At 36.2% G+C, this 16,199-nt stretch overlaps 1 protein-coding gene and 1 non-coding gene across 13 annotated transcripts in view; one reads left to right on the top strand and one right to left on the bottom strand.

The window, feature by feature from the left end:
• The window catches only part of LOC129732265 (protein winged eye), a 674,761-nt gene that overhangs the window by 375,803 nt on the left and 282,759 nt on the right, over positions 1 to 16,199 (top strand). The window lies entirely within an intron of this gene.
• Trnar-acg (transfer RNA arginine (anticodon ACG)) lies at positions 6,629 to 6,701 on the bottom strand. Its single transcript has one exon. It is a non-coding gene; the product is annotated as a tRNA-Arg (tRNA).

Genomic DNA, 16,199 nt, shown 5'->3' with positions numbered 1-16,199 from the left:
TAATAAATTCATGTGGTTCGAGATAAAACGAATCCAAATATTTCCTATTTTCATTTTCAATGCACTTTTTGACTACTATGCTTCTGTTCTATAAACTTTTCTCTGTTTAGTTTTATGCGCGTTTTGGTTTGGTTCGTTTTTTCTTGTATAACGTTTTTCTAACGGGTGACAACTAAAAAGCCGGAATTTTTTTGGAGCTCTTTTACTCCACAACAAACACGCTCAGAGAGAAATGAGAATTTGTGTATGAAAGCTCTATCTTTCTTTTTAATGCTAGTATTTTTTGTTTTGTTTTTGCATGCTCAGTTCGGTTCAAAGTGGCGTCCAAACAAGGAGCATTCCGCAAGCGCATTGTACGGTTCACTATAAACTGCACAACAATTTTAGCAAAAAAATTCGCGGTAAACCATTTAGAAAGCGAGAATCTCCCGGTTTCTATTGTGTATGGTTTCCTGCAAACCTCAACTATAATCCACCAGGAAGGTAGTGGACAGAAAATGACTTTTTCCGTTTTGTCAAATCGTGGTTCAAGCCTAGTGGTTTGGCTAGCAATCAAAATACATACCAGAACGAATGTTTAAACAACATTATGATTCCATTTCTTCCAAAACACCATACAGATCAGAAGTAGGGGAACTGCTGCATTATTCATCTTAACAGCCAGCTGCACCTTTATTCATCTTATTTCTCTCATTTGTCCAATTTATTGTCAAATTTCTACAAAAAGCTTGAAAATAAATCTATTTGCTTCTCGATTTTGTCAAGTGGTTGAAAGTTGTACGTTGAAAATATTGTAAAATTTGACGATAAATTGATCCAAAAGGCGTGATGAGATGAATATAGGAGCGGTTACCCTATGTGTTTGGGCCAGAAAAAATATCATTACAGTACGTCAAAAAAACACAAACGATTCTGAACAACCATTCGACTCCATTTGTATACCAAATACGCAACCCTACGAATCCATCTCAGTTTCATCCAATAGAAGATTTCTTTGGAATTTTTAGTTCCTTCGGTGCAGAAAAAACTGGAGATCCACAACAGTTAATCAGTAGAATCGAAAGATGCATTCGAAAAGCTGACTTGAAGGCCGTAAAACACTCTTGTTTCGGCATCATCAGAAAACTTCGTCGGGTGGCCGGTAACGGACCTTTCTCAAATGCTCCATATCTTTTGTTAGTTCATAAAGGATGTATCTTCATGAGAAATGAATCAGTTTTTGTTTAAGTTCTTCTACCTTTTTTGACAGTTGTAGAAAAAATTCAAAATTCTCAGTTGTCACCTGTTATATCGTCGAATAACTTGTAAAAAATCTTTTAATTACTCATATGTACATATATATTTTTCCACTGTTTTGAACAAACATTTTGTCTGCTTCAATTGAGTTTAGTAGTAGTGTAATGGTGTAGTGAGGGATTTTAGTCGAAAATTCTCAGGTACTCTTTGAGATGTCTATGGTCTTTCTCCAACGCTCCAATTGATTGCGGATGGTAAGGACTTTCTAGGGATACAAGGGAATGCTGTATTGCATCGCTATGTGTTGAATGAAAATATTCAATGTTTGTAATAAATGAAAAAGGTTTAGTTTTTGTTTTGATTAATTGTAGTTGATGAGAATAAGATTTTTAGTGTAAAAATAATAAATGTGTAATTTATTTTATTTAACTGATGTAGGCTAAGATTCTAAAATCGGTTGTTCCCATGAGGTAATTAAAAGAGAAACGGATATTACGAAATTTGGTAATGAAATCAGAAGCACTACAGAGTTACAGAACTGAGAGTATGCTTATTGACGTAGAATTACGTCTTACGGCAACATTATGAGAGAGGGGGTTCAAAATGAAAATCTAAACATCGGGCGCGTCACGAAAATTGTCCAATTTCAAATGCTTATAACTCAGTCAATATTCAACGGATTTCCATCACTCTGCAGCAATCGATTGGGAAATTAGTAGCACGTCCGCCAGAGTGCAAAAATTGTAGTTTCATGGTGCTAACTAATGTACTATTGCAAAAATGTACAGCCCTGTTTTAAACGCAGATTTTGATCAAAAGAGCTGAAAATAAAGCTGAATATGAACCAATATCAGAATTAGAAGGATCAGAATTAGGATGAGTCCAGATGCCATTTTCAAATTCAAGATGATGACTTTTGGTACAGGTCGGACTCGATTATCCGGAACATCGAAAAATTTGTCATTCCGGATAATCGAGTTTTCCGGATAATCGAATTCCACAAAAAACACTGAAATTTTGCGATTAACGAACATAAAATAAATATTTTCTTTTCTTCATTTACTTGTATGATGCAGTGGCGTAACCATAAGTTATTTCTGAGGTAAAAAGAGGTAAAATCTTGAGAAGCAAAAAAAAATTGAACATTGATTATTTTCACTTAATTCGGACATGTCCCAAACATGCCGGAAGTGACTTAAATGGTAACAAATATGCCAGAAGGGATGGTAAAGACAAAATTTCGGAATAAAAATTGAAAACGGACACCAAAAAAATAAAACTCCGGATAATCGAATCTAAAATTCCGGATAATTGAATTCCGGATAATCGAGTTTCCGGATAATCGAGTCTCCGGATAATCGAGTCCGATGTGTATCTACAAAACAGTCTAATAGGCCCGAAAACCACCCAATATAAGTATTTCCGAAATTCCGTGTTCCGAAACATTGACGTTTAGTCTACTCTCGGATTTAAATTGAATCAGTTATTTGAGAAACAGTTTTCTGTTTTATAGCTCCACTGGGAATCTTTGAAAAACGTTTGCGCCCTTAGAATGATTCTGGCGAAATTCATCGTTTTGCCTCTAAATGAAATGAAAATTTCTAGAAATTTCTTGTTCTCGAATTATTAAGATTGTTTTTTTTAAGCTTGGGATGTAAACCAACTTGAAAATTGTCTTAGGAGTCGTCCACAACCCACGTGGACAACTTACAAAAAGGAGGAGGGGTTGTAGAGAGTATGTCCACGCTTGTCCGTGGGAAGGAAGGGAGGCGGGAATGATTACGTCAACGTGAACCAAAATAGGTGGAAAACTGCAAAAAAAAAAACTTTGGCCAATAATAAAAATTCTATAGACATTCTGGTTTTAGACTTATTGTCAGCTATATTTGAGATGAAATGGGAATCATTTTATTTGTGACCTGTTTGTTTTTTTTTTTTTCTCTTTTTGACGTTGGACTTACGTCTATATCGAAGTTAGGCGCCTGAATTTGAAAATCTAGTAATACTACCAGGGAAAAACAGGGAAAAGTGGTCAGGTTTTGAGCGCTTATATATCAGTCATTTCTTTTCAGAATATCGAGGTTTTGGCATCAACCGATCAGAAATTGTTTTACGGTTAAATTTATGTAACAAAAACAACCAATTGTTCGAGGTACACTATTTAATAATTGGTAAATAACCGATTGTCCAAATTATACCGAGCAACCATTCGCTACCTCTCTTCTCAAGTACAGCCGACACTAACGAATACGACCGAGCTGACTTTGTAAACGATTTATTGTTGTTGTTGTTGTTGTTGTTTTACTCGAGGTCACTTTCTGTTCCCGATGCTTTCTAACTGTCCTTACCATTCCCTATTCTTCTAAGCTCCTCCCTCTTTCCAAATAACTGACGAAACCTTGGTATATAAGGTACCATTCGAACATTTTACCCCATCATTCACATTCCAAAACTCTACCGGTATCATAAGCACGCCATTGAATTGAATTTCATTTTTAACTGCTCCATCCGTTTTTCCAAAGTTTTTTTTTACATATTTCAGGACGAATTTTTGTTTTTTTCCCGTTTCTTTTGTACCTAAGAAGCATGTTTAGCCCTTTTTGTCTAAGTTTTGATTTAATTTCATTTTGACTTTTTCTGTCTAAATGAAACGTTTCACAGGTTCATAAGAATGATCAATATGATCGCTCAAAATATATAATAACAAAATCAGTTTAAAAACCTGACTGATAATGAGCAATTTAATGGAAAATAAATTTTTAAAATTCAATTCAAAGAAAATATCTATGCGAGTAGATACTTTAAAATGAGATTACCTCTTTGGTTTCCAATTTCGTTTTTGAATAAGGTACGTTAGCAATAATATGTAAGGTTGTATCCAAAAAATTAGCTCTTTACTGGCAGAATGCTACTAATGAAAATTTCGAAACTTTGCAAAACACTTATACCTGAGCCCGACAAACCACAGAAAAATCGAATATCTGTAATATTAAAATAAATCCGAGTTTGAAAAATGGCAAAAAAATTCTTAGCACGACTTGAAATATTTAGAAAAGGCAGTGAATGATGTTACGTATGTTTGTTGATATTGCAAAGCTTAAGCTGCTTTTATTAATCTAAGAAATACAGTATTTTTTTGAAATAACCAGTTATTGTAACTGTTTGTAACCTGATTACAACCGACTAATTTGAAATAATGTAAAAAAAATCTACCAAAACTGGATTTTTTTCCCGATTTTATAGTACATATAGGTATTTCAAAAGTTGGTTACTCTTTTGAAAATGTTTTATACCGTACCATGTTTCTTAGAATTAAGTTTCAAAAATTCTATACATCAGAATTGTGGAACATTATTGGCCATAGTACATCTGGCGGCGATGCGAAATTAAAGCAAGTTAGACATCGATTAAATCGTTGAATTTTTCAACCTAGTTTGTGTCGGTCGGAACTAACGTATTAGAGAAGAAGAAAGGAGGAAGAAAACAAAAACAAATAGTAGAGCAAGAGCCGTCGGTATTTTCATTCACCTTACAACGGACGGTCGGTCGGTCGTTCGGTTTGCCGGCGCTTCAGTTTCCCATTGAATACTTTGTAGTCGGTCGGTACATGTTCGACACCATGCGCGCTTGGACACACCGTCATCCGTCAGTCACACCATACTCCACGTGGAGTTTCTCGGGGGGTCATTCGTCAAAACACTCATCGGTGTGGAGACGTCGACGATGGGATGGCGACGATGAAGGCGTCGTTGGCGGCTGCGGTGTCTCTGCCAGCCTCACAGATATGTACCTAGGCATTGCACTACCAGAATCGTGCGTCGACTCACCGACTCGAGCTCGGCTCACTTTGCTTGCCACCGACAGGACAGGCACTACCTCGCTCTATTTCCGACTACGATTCGCAAAGCTTGTATCTTTTCGTTCTTATCTAGTTCCCTCATCGAATTTTCATGCGGCTGCCGGCCTATGCCGAAGCCTTCGCTTGGCAGGGCAACAGGGGAGATCCAATTCGTTTCACTCGTCCAAAGCAGTATAGAGAGTGAATTTCGCTCGGAACGGGCCGGAGTGGAAAGGTTCTGGGTGAGGGCAAACGGGTCCATCATATATGATTTTTACGCCATTCAATCAACCCGAGATGACGGAATGAGAGTGCTTCGTGAAACCTGAATCTCTTTCGGTGTTGAGAAAATGATGGTGATGAGAATTATACTGTATACTTACACATACACCCTGGCGAAATCATTTTGGCCGGAATCTTGGTTCACGCTCGGGGAAGACATCGTCAAAATGCTCCACAACATACCGCAATAATTTCACCAAAGCGAAATCGTTTACTGGCTTTCACTTGTCAAATTTACTACACACAATAAACTGACAGATGATACAGACTACAACAAGCCGCTGCTGTCGAGAATACGGAGAAGAATCCGATGTTCGTTGGGGCTCTGGTACATCTATTCTCCAGTTCAGAGCTTCACCAGCTAAAATTTTATGCAATTTTCATGCTCCAATGGTTGTTTTTATGCTGGGCCGTCCTACCTCTACCCCACCCCCGAAGCTGACATGCGAGGCAGATCGATGTAATCGAAAATCGATTGTTCTTCCGCTTCCTGCGGCGAACAGACACGAAAACGGCAGTTTTCTCAACCCATTTTCTTATCGTGTTGTTCGGCAAACGTCACGTTGTTCCCCGATGGATGTCATCGTTTTTATCGGGCGCGATGTTATTTTGTTTTCATGCAATCAAGCAAGAGCCAGGATAGGGGGAAATGCGAAGGCAGCCCAGGGTGCGGAATAAAAGCTAGAGGTTACAAAAATATAAACAAAAGCGGATCACTCTCGTACTGGTGGGGGGGGGGGGGGGTGCTTCGGTAAAAGAGGGGACGGAATGGGAGCCGGTCGAGATGTCGATCGTATGATGTCGGTGCCGACCGCTCGTAGTGGTGAAAGAGCTACTGCATATTATCTCTATTTCTGATGGGTCGGATGCGAAAGGAAAACCGGCAACGGCTGAACTGCCAGTGCAGGAGATAAAAAAAAACAGGGGCCGAGCATCAATAGCGAAAAAAACTTGCCGGCGGACTTTTCTCTGTGCTCCCCCCGTCGGATGTTGCTTCGAATCGTTTTTTTTGCGTTCTTTATCTCGACTTCCGCGGGAAGCTTTGTTGTGGGAATTAAAACCCGGAGTCTCGGGGTTCTGGGATTCTATGTTAGCTGAATCAGTGGATAGTTCTTCGGTAGGTAACATATACTGTAAACATATTAATGGAACGTAATATTCAAGGCAAATCGCCTTAGTTGAAGATAGCTAAGGTTGAATTTATTACAGCCAGAAAAACTCTAAAAAGTATCCAAATATTATTGCGCAGTAAAAAAAAAGTTATTTATAATTCGATCCTGCCAGGAGTCGAACCTGGAATCTTCTGATCCGTAGTCAGACGCGTTATCCATTGCGCCACAGGACCTGGGTAACAGTTTTTGGCCATAAATTTAACAATTGAATGTTGCTGTGCAACAATGAAATAACTATACATTTAATAACTACAAACCTTCAACAGCTTCGAAAGAGCAAACAATAGTCAGAATGGCTTGGATTCGAATCCCATTCCTGATAAAATTATTCTTACATTAGGCGCTCTAGAAATACTTCTACTGTTTATTGATAATTCTGATAATTCCTTTAAACCACGTTGTCATATTTTAGTTAATTTTTACATCGTTTTCTTCTTGTGTGATCAAACATGCTCTTCTAGTTAACAAGATTAAGATAAATTACCAAGAGAATGAACATGATCAAAGCAGTATGACCATATTTGGAAACAAACCTACAAATGTATTAGCAAAGTATTGAAACAAGCGGAAATACCTAATCTTTCATATTTTCTCCCCCAGTGTAAATTCTTTAATTATGACTAGAGTGAACACAACTGAATTTAAAAAACCTCGAAAATGGATGCATATAAAAAATTACACAGTGCAACAATTTTTTTGCCTTGGCTTCTATGTATGATTTTTTGATGAAGTTTGATGCGAAAATAAATTTCCCGGAGTTTGAACATTATTCAACTTAAGGGGCAACAATGACGCCATTTTGAATTTTTGAGAAACCGGTAATTTTTGATGTTTTTTCGAGGCCATTTCGTTTTAAGACCAAATATCAAAATTCCAAGAGTTTGTCCACATATTAGCATCTTTTTACCAATCTTTAAAAAAAAAACAGATCTTAAATCGGACAAAAACTGAGCTCAAAACGGTGATTCTACAAAACCGGTTTTGGCATAGTTTTAGTATATTTCACAAAGCAAAATAATATCGATTATTTCTGAGCATTAATGGTAATTCGCTAATATCCTAAAGTGGTAGTCAAATTATAACTTATTTTGAGTAAAAAAGTCTCAGAAATCGAATGGTAGGTGTCTGATCTACATAAAATGTCAGCAAAATGTCGATTTTGCCACAATTCCCCTACAATACAAAAATAGGTTTATCTCATAGATAATTACGAAAAATATTAGTGCGTGGTTTCAAATTTTACTGTATATAAATAAAAGCTTCAATAAAACAGAAAATTTTTAATTTAACTGAAGCTTTAACTAAAAGCTAGAAAACCCAAGAGTAAATAATTAAAAATGCACCCTGGAACTGGATAACACACTGGATAACTGGAACAAGCTTACGAACAAAAAAAACTGAATTAATCCACCTACCAGTGAAGAAACCTCTGTTATACTAACTATTACTACATAATAACTTATTAAATTTAATGTTTAAATATTTAAAATTAAACTTAAAAACTAGTTTTCCAGAAGATGAACCAAATACAATCATTGAATTAAACCTCGACGTGGTTTTCACAAATATTGTGAATGTCATCACTGGAGATGGGTTATATTTTTTCTACCCTAAACCATTTTTTATAGGTGTCTAGGATAGAAAGAGCTTGTAAATTTTTGACATAATCGAACGTGCAGAAACAATAAAGATAAAAATGATGCAAATTTCATTCTAGAACAAGAATTATGTTTGTCAGTTCATTGCAATACTATTGATATAATTCCCCATAATCCAAGCTTAAATACCACAATGGCTTCGTTTTAAAAAATCACAAAATCTAGGAAAGAACATATTGATTGTAGGTTATGAATTAGCATCGAATATTTCCTACGAATTGCAGCAAAGCTCTACAAACTTGTTCTCAGGAAATTATAGTTCAGAATTATATAGGAACGCGTTGAATGCTTTGTTACCATTTAAAAGTTTCTTGAATCATACGTGTTATTATTTCAACAAATCAACAAAAATCTTGATAAAATCTGTGAAGATTAAATGCTAAAAGATTTCGTTGGAATTCGAATAACTGCTGTTGAAAGTTGTCAGTTTAATTCTATTTCAAATGCATTATTTGAAAATGAAGGTTTTTCGCAAGACTTAAGGATTTTGGCTTTTTAAAGTTTACACTGGAAGTCTTTCATAGAGAGATATGGTTGGAAAGCAATATTTATAATACACAAAAGCCTAGTGTATCAGGTGACTGAGAAGCGGACTTAACAAAGCATTCCGATTCCTTCTGAAATATATTGCAAACTGTTAGTAAAGAGCAAAAGGTTCCTGATTTTCACCAGTTAGGACGCACTACACATAGTATGAAACACAGCACAGATGTCTTTTACTCTTAGTTTCTTTTGAGAAATAAATAGCGGTTGAAAAAAGAGAGAGCTAGAGAAAAAGAGAGAAAGGGAAATAGAAAGAAAAAAGAAAGATAGATGATGATCCAAAATATAAAATATCTCATGTTTGAACATTCTGTTTTTATATATTCTAACATTCAAGCAACTAATAGAAAAACTCGCTCAGTATGATTTTTAAAGAGCATTTGCACTTTTATACACCAAAATCGGATAATGCGTTATGTAAGAAAAATGGGATTTTTTCTAGTTTTTCTTGGTTCTATTTTGATATACCACACAGATAAACAACATATTTACACCTACACACGTACCTACATACACATATACACATATACACATATATACAGGCAATGTTCATTTAGTTTATCATTCAGCAATAGAGTTTTCTTTATTTGTGCATGTGGATAAAAGACCTGATGGATATGAATTCGAAGATGTTTTTGACTTCCAGTCAGCAAACTATAATGAATTAAAATATAAACTAAATAGTATCAACTGGCAAGATGAATTGTGTGAAGATGTAAACGTCGATTCGGCTATTGAAAATTTTTTGAAGATATTAACTGAATTATTAATTAGTGAAATACCATTGAAAAGAAGAAGACGTCATGGCAATTCCAAATACCCAGTCTTGTACAATATACAAATTAAAAACATAAAAAATCGCAAACAAAAAGCACATAAAAAATACGAAACTCATAAAAATCGTGATGCTTTATCAACTTATCTTGACATTTGCGGCGAAATAAACGATGCCATTAGTAACGCGTTTGAAGAGTTCACACTAAAAACTGAGCTTGAAATCAAATCTTGCCCAAAAAATTTTTTCAAATATGTTAAATCAAAGTAAAAATCTGAAAATTTTCCTTCAAAAATGCAACTGCATGACAAAGTTAAAGAGAACCCGGCAGACATCTCCGATCTATTTGCTGATTTTTTTCAACAAGATTATACAACTTTCTCAGAATCTGATCGTGACTATACATTTTTCACCAACTTTCCTAAGTTTCCCAACTATTTTAATATTGTACATGTCAGCGCACGCCAAATTGAAGATACTTTAAAGGCTCTGGATGCGTCTAAAGGTCCGAGATCAGGCGGAATTCCGCCAGCATTTATGAAACATTTAGCTAAAGAGCTAACTTCCCTACTGTTCTTGATTTTCAATATGTCGCTGGAATCCGGTTGCTTCCCGAAATACTGAAAAAACTCAAATCTAGTTCCTGTGTTCAAATCTGGTAAAAAATCCGACGTAAGCAACTATCGAGGCGTAGCCATTCTTTCTTGAATACCTAAGCTTTATGAAGCAATGATAAATAAAAAGTTATTCCATCAAATAAAAAATAGAATTACTCCAACGCAACACGGTTTTTTTCAAAGAGCGATCAACAACAACTAACTTACTCGAGTTGAAACCTTATATACTGATTTCAGTAAAGCTTTCGATCGCATTGATATACCTCTGCTTCTCTTCAAGTTACGAAAAATCGGAATTCATCCACAATTACTCAAATGGATTGAATCGTATTTGACAGATCGTCAACAAACAGTCAAATTTAAAGGTAGACTTTCGAAACCCATTCAGATAACCTCAGGAGTTCCTCAAGGCTCTCACTTGGGCCCTCGACTATTTATATTATTTGTAAACGACATTTCCTTTATTCTAAAATATGTAAAAACTCTTATTTATGCCGACGACATAAAACTTTTCATTGAAATTAAAAACGATCATGATGTAAACATTTTTCGTAACGAGATAAAATATTTTTATATTTGGTGTAAAAAAGCCTTCTTCAGCTAAACGTAAAAACATGTAGTTCGATGGCTTTTGGCAGAAAAAGAAACATACCAAGCATTTTTATTTCCTTAGGAAATCAGGTAGTTGAGAAATGTTAACGAGGGAGAGACTTAGGAGTCATACTCGACTCGAAATTAACATTCACTGTTCGCTATAATACAATTATCAACAAGGCTAGTAACATGCTCAGTTTTATAAAACTTTTATGCTATAATTCCCAAGATCCATACACAATAAAAACACTTTACAGTTCCTATGTCAGGTCATTTTTAGAATACTGTAGCATTGTATGGTCTTCGTTCTCTGCAACACATGTAGACAGAATAGAATCAGTGCAAAAACAATTCCTGTTATATGCACTGCGTAATCTACGATGGACGTGATTTCCCCTACCATCATATGACGAATGCTGCAGACTTATCGACATCCAATCATTAAAAACCCGTCGTGAATTCGCAACGATGTCATTTGTTAACGATATCGTATTTCAGCGTGTCGATTCACCCGAAATATTATTAAAACTCAATATTTATGTGCCTTCTAGAAATTTACGAGCTCAAACTTTGTTTTCTTTGAATCATCAACGAAACAATTATGCTAAATACGGGCCCATTAATCAAATGATGTTAGCATATAACCAACACTGTGAAGCAATTGACTTTTCTATGTCGAGAACTAAAGTAAAACAATATTTCAACTCAACGCCCAATTTAAATCGATAGAAAATAATTAGTGTAAATATCCGAATCAAGTAAAGAAACCATTATTCAATTATGTATAAACTTCTTTTACTTAAACTTTTTTTTCTTTAACTAGTGTAAGTAACAAATAGCTTGTGAGTTAGTTATAAACATATGTAGTCTACTTTTGTTTGACAAAAAAAAAATAAACAAATAAATGAATAAGTTGAACTGAGTCGATCGATTGGTATACAACACTTGGCCCTCAACAGATTAATTTTGCGTTTAAAGTTAAAAAATATCCTATGTAAAAAAATATTCTTCGATAAATATCCCGAAATCTAAGCCACTAATCAAAAATCCACTCGGTAGCATTCTGGGAGAGCACAGTTGCTTTCATTTGCATATAAAATCATCAAAATCGGATATTGCGTTCTATAAGAAAGGTGCGTTAGTATTTTGCTGCACATACATAAAGACAACACACATACACACGAACAGACATTGCTCAGTTCGTCGAGCTGAGTCGAATGGTATATACGGTTCGGACCTTGGATCTATTTCGCGTTTTTCGACCGATTTTATAACCTTTGTTTAGTATAACAAAGGTAAAACAGTGAAAGAGCCACAACAAAAATTGGTTCTAAATTAAAAAATAAAATCATTTGAATAAGCAGAGAAACCAAAAAATTAAACATCTAAAAAGTGGTCATTCCATCTCAAGTGTGCAAAAAAGAGACAAACGTGTCACCGACATCCTCAGATTTGGCTCAAATTTTGTGGAATGGTTGATTCAAGGTCATAATGCAAAAATCCCAATTTTGATGCCATATGTCCACCCCTCGCTTAATGAGACCCTCTTCTTTTTTAAAGAAATGGAAGTTTTCGTCAAAAAGATTGTTCCCTTTCAGTTATAGCTTAAAAAGCATAATGTCTAGAAATAAGTTACATGGATACATGGATTTTAAAGAAAATTAGTTGAGGGTTCCGAGAAAAAAAACAATTTCGAGAATTTGATTTCAAAAGCAACAATTCCATCGTGTTTCTGAGGAAATTTTGCATAAAAACACTTTTCACCTCGAGGTATTATTAGCAAAACTCGAATTACAGCGTTTCTTATTATTGTTCTGCTAATATATCTGAAACTGGCTTGATTATGCACATTCTGAATAATGCAATTCGAAGAAAATTCAAGAAATCCAAAAAAAGTAGGAGGTTGTATCCAAGACACGACCGCATAAATGACGTAGAACTACGTACACTATTAACAAATGCATTGAGTGTTTCATTACCCTAGTAACAATGAGGTATCAAAGTTTCATAGCGCTTTTTTGGCTGTATTGAGCGCTATAAAACTTTGATAAAACCAATTTTTTTACTTGGGTAATGAGTTATAATGTCTACTAATGAAGGGTTGTGAATTTCGTGAACCGGATTCAGCAGTTAGCAGAACGTGCCGAGTTAAAAACCATACACAGCACACACACACAAATCATACCATATCATAGACACATACACATCATACCATATCATACAGACACACACACACATCATATCATATCATCATACCATACACACATCTTACCATATCATTCACATATACACACATCACACCTTATCATACACACATCATACTATATCGTCAGTTGAATTCAATACTGGCACAACTCAAAATTCATAGTTTCGAGAAAAACGCGTTTGAAAATTTGTGTTAAAAATTTCTTTTTTCATTTTCGTGAAAAACTCCAATTTTATAATTACCCATATTTCCTTAACTTGTTTGGGTCTATCATGTGCATGTAATAAGCAAGTTATAAGAATTATAACCTCATTTTCCTGTCTTTTTAGGGATATTTTAGATTTGTGCAATAAAGGCACATCTACTTATATTTCTGGAAATATTGTGAATTTTGAAACGGGTCTTTGTGAGATGAAACTTCATAGTATTTGGCATCGTTTGCCATCAATAACTCAAAACTAAAAAATTTTGAGTTGTGCCAGTATTGAATTCAACTGACGATATCATACACACACAGCAAGCAAGCGACCAATCAGAGGACGTTATTTTTATTTCAACAAGGCTTGACAATTTTCAATAGTGCAATAGTTCGTATATTCAAACAACATTTTTCTGCATTTGGGCAGATGCGTGTATAATTTTCCAATCGATTGCTGCAAAAATGAAGAAAATCGGTTGAAAACCAACCGACCTATAAGCATTTGAAAAGGGACAAATTTCGTCCCAATTTTTCAGTTTGCATCCCTGTGTGGTATGCTAAAGTATAACGTAGTTCTACGTCAAAAAGGCATTTTGCTGTTCAAAATTGGATTTGGTGATGACGATCTTTATGCTGCCCCAACAGTGGGGAAATAATGGTAGTCTGGCGAGGCACGCTGAGAAGAACCGCGCTGCTACTGAGACATGGTGACCAACCACAGCGCAAGTGATTTATTCAACCCTCTAGTGCCCAATGCCGCCATTTGGCGGGCTTCAGTCGAAGTTTCGAAAAGCTTCAATAAATACTTAAAAAGTGTTTATAATGGTTTATAGTGATTTTATCGAAGTCCGTTCAGAAATTGATTCGGGCACTAGAGGGTTAATTTGAAGGTAGCCACAGGCGCAACCCGCTGTTACTTCTGAGTGCTGTATCTGCTTCTACTGCTGTCAACGTTGTGGACGGTCCACCCAGCTCGCCTTCCGACTAACCAATGTAGCCAGATTTCCCAGAAACACTCTTTTATAGCCGAAGGGTGCTACGTAATAGGCCACGCCTCTTTGTTCAGTTGTCTAATTCTCTAATATTCTTTAGACGAATTATTCCACAATTCGCATTCGATATTTGTTTCCAGCGAATAAACACCGATGGTGCTCTCACACACGCAACGGTTTTAACCCGTATTTTATTGCGGTTTGTAACATCAAGCGATTTCGTTTGCTCGTTGTTGCGTGTTGCATCATGTTGCATCTTGACAGCTGGGAGACGACGAAATTCTGTTAATGCTGATTGATTGAATCGACTTCATATTAGCTCTGCATATTCGAATTACCTGCCTTTGTGAATGCGTTCTAATAGGGCAGTTTGTTATTCAAAGTCGGTTATGTTGATCGCAGCCTTTGTGCTGTCCTGTATTAACTAAATAAACTACAACAGAATTTGATTGCTAGGATCCGGCGAAGAATGTTTGCTTGTGTTGATGCTAGGAAATTGTCACCCTTCAATTACTTGTGTATTTGCCTTGAGAAAAGGCATTTTGCTGTTCGAAATCGGTTGCTGATCGCAACCTTTGTGCTGCCCCAACAGTGGGGGAGTTGAGATACACGGACAACATGCACTGTGGAAGCTATTTCACCTTCTGTAAATTAGACGGCCGCAACAGATGTAACTGCTAGAATCCGCACAGAATGCTTGCTGACGTTGTCAAAAACTATTAACTTTCAATGACTTGTTTATTTGCCTTGAAAAAAGGCATTTTGCTGTTCAAAATTGGATTTGGTGATGACGATCTTCATGCTGCCCTAACACGGGGGAATAATGGCAGTCTGACGATACACGCTGAGAAGAACCGCGCTGCTCCTGAGACGTAGTGACCAGGCACAGGGCTAGTGCTGCTGCTAAGGAAGGACGACTGCAGTTGACAACTTGTCGCTGTCCAGAACTATAATGAGCAGCTTCGGCTGAAACAGGCTCTTATATAGGCCAAATAGCATGTTTTCAATTGCAAGGTATATGATTCTGTCGACCGTGCTTGGGAAGCAATCATATAACGACCAATCAGAGGACGTAATTTTCGTTTAAACAAGACTTGACAATTATCAATAGCACAATAGTTTGCATAATCAATCAACAAATTTCTACATTTGGGTGGATGCGTGTATAATTTTCCAAACAATTGCTGCAAAAATGAAGGAAATCGGTTGAAAACAAACCGATTTATAAGCATTTAAAAAGGGACATATTTCGTCCCCTTTTCGTTAATAGTTTTCCTATTTACATCCCTATGTGGTAGGCTAAAGAAAAACGTAGTTCTACGTCAAAAAAAATCAATTTGACCGGCAGTGTTGCCAGATATGTTATGTTTACAGTTAAAAAATTAAACTGCATTTTTCGTAAGTAAATGCAAAAACAACACTGTTGCTCAAAATTAATATATTTTTCGAATCCTCGGCTAATTTTCTTACCAATCCATATTATTGGACTATTTTCCAGAGTATGCCTGAGAGCTTGTTTCTATTTTTTATTCATTTCAAATCGTCCAGAATAAAACAAACAATGGCGAAAATAAAATTTTTTATTGAGTTTTTAAAAACCTTGAAGAAACAATTTTGAACAAGTATTCAAAAACCTAATCTTGTGAAATTTGAGATGACCATTATTTGCTGTCATCCTAACTTCCATCAATTCGAAACCTTCGCATTGGTTTCCGTCTGCATCCGCAGCCTGGTTAATCACGAGATGCGTGGTATGCGTAAAGCTCCGGTGCACATCTGCGGCATCGGCCCGTACTTAATCCACTTATGCGCTACAAGTAATATTCTCAATTTACCCGACCCTGCAATCCTTTTACACCAATTAAGCGGAGCCGCTGAAGTAAATCGATACCAATCAAAGCGAGCGGCGGGTGTAGGAGCAGACGGTCGCTAAAGTAACCAAACCGCCATCCATTGTTGGCGGCAATTAAGGCGCACAAAAGCGTGCACTTAATCAATTTCACCAATCACCCTTCTGGAAATCCGACGCTCATTATGCTCTGTGCCGTACTGATGGTTCCGATGATGACGATGATGATGACGGTACC

Source organism: Wyeomyia smithii, chromosome 3 (genome assembly GCF_029784165.1).
Source record: "Wyeomyia smithii strain HCP4-BCI-WySm-NY-G18 chromosome 3, ASM2978416v1, whole genome shotgun sequence".
NCBI lineage: Eukaryota > Metazoa > Arthropoda > Insecta > Diptera > Culicidae > Wyeomyia > Wyeomyia smithii.
The sequence above is the reverse complement of the archived record's forward strand: the minus strand, read 5'-3'. Positions and strand labels throughout refer to the sequence as shown.